Raw genomic sequence first — 1,620 nt, 5'->3', positions numbered from 1 at the left:
TTTTTTTTTTTTTTTTTTTTTTTTTGCAATGGAAACAAATTTTATCCATTATTGTAAAAAAAAAAAATCTATTCATTTAATTGACAATTTTTATGAAAATCAAAATCAAACAAAAATCAAAATATCTAAATTTCAACATTTTTTAGGTAGTTTTATCAATCAAACACATTTAATTGACAATTCTCAATAAAACAAATTTTAGTTAATTCAATTCCTTGTGATTCACTGTCTTTCCATTCAAATTTTATTTTTGCAATCAAACGGATTCTAAGAGTGAGTTGCCTCACCAAATATGAATATTTTATAATATTTTTATGACGTGAGCGGAGTTAGCCGGATGATATTAAAGAATGCAATCATGATTTTGTTTATTATATTATTCAATTTTGTGATATTACGTATAACCGCTAGCCTTGAGTTTAAGATACACTGGTCCAAGGTGTAAACTCTAGAATTTAGTCACTGTAAGGTGGATACCTGGATATCAAAAAAAAAAAAAATACACTGGTCCAAACTTTAAAGACTTGGACATTTGCGTAGGTATATGCTGGGGCTATGGTGATTGATGTGAGAGCTTGAATTTCTACTTCTCTTCTATGAATTAATGATTGTGGTCAGGTATAGTCAATATCGAAAATGTTAGGTGTAAATGTTGGTAGCATTCATCTCTCCTTAAAATGTTTAAATAACATGTTTGGTTGTACTTAAAAAGCGAGTTTTGTAACGAAGAAAAGTACTTAATTTTAAGCACAGATCAATGAATTCATGAATATGGTTGATGCGGACATCATGACATCATCCTTCATCGGGCCATTTGTTTGGGTCATTTTATCTTCCATTTATTTATATTTTATGTCCATTTATTTATGCTATATAAGTTTGGCACAAACCCTCGATTACGTTTATTATTTTGTTATAAATATGATTGTAATGGGATTCAAAATCAGTTGATGAATGAAAATTATTTGTGTTGTTGCCCACCTTCCGTGTCTTCCCTCATTCTCTCCCTCTTTTCCCTCTATGTAATCCCTCATTCTTGCTTCTTCTCTTCTTCCTTTGATTACTACCTTCTTCTACCGCTGCCTTCTACTGTTTCTCAATTGATTCAACATCAGTGGTCAAGTATACTCAACGTCGATGACGTTGGATGTAAATGTGGTAACATTCATCTCTCTTTAAAAATGTTTAAATAACATGTTTGGCAGTACTTGAAAAACGAGTTTTGTTAATGAAAAAAAAGTACTCACTTTTAAGCACGTCCAAACTTGCTTGTACTTACGTGAGGATTGCCAAGGGAAGCAATAACAAATGGGATTTTCCCTTGTACAAAGGAAATATTCACAGAGTCAATACAAGGGTACAGTTAGCTTTCCAACCTTTACAACCACAAATATATAAAACTATACACATATAAGGTAGGATTAGGGTTGTTTAGTCTAGGTCTTCCGTCTCTCGAGTATAGGAAAATGGAGTCTTGATCGAGTACAAATGTGTATGTTTAATATCAGGTGTATTGTTGCATATATATAACTAATTGTCTTATTATTTATTTTAAGAGTTCCATCTTTAAATTTCATTGTGCCTCTTAAATGTTAATTACAGTAGTGCTTCACACTTCTT

This window comes from Olea europaea, chromosome 8 (assembly GCF_002742605.1).
Source record: "Olea europaea var. sylvestris chromosome 8, O_europaea_v1, whole genome shotgun sequence".
NCBI classification, from domain to species: Eukaryota; Viridiplantae; Streptophyta; class Magnoliopsida; order Lamiales; family Oleaceae; genus Olea; species Olea europaea.
The sequence above is the reverse complement of the archived record's forward strand: the minus strand, read 5'-3'. Positions refer to the sequence as shown.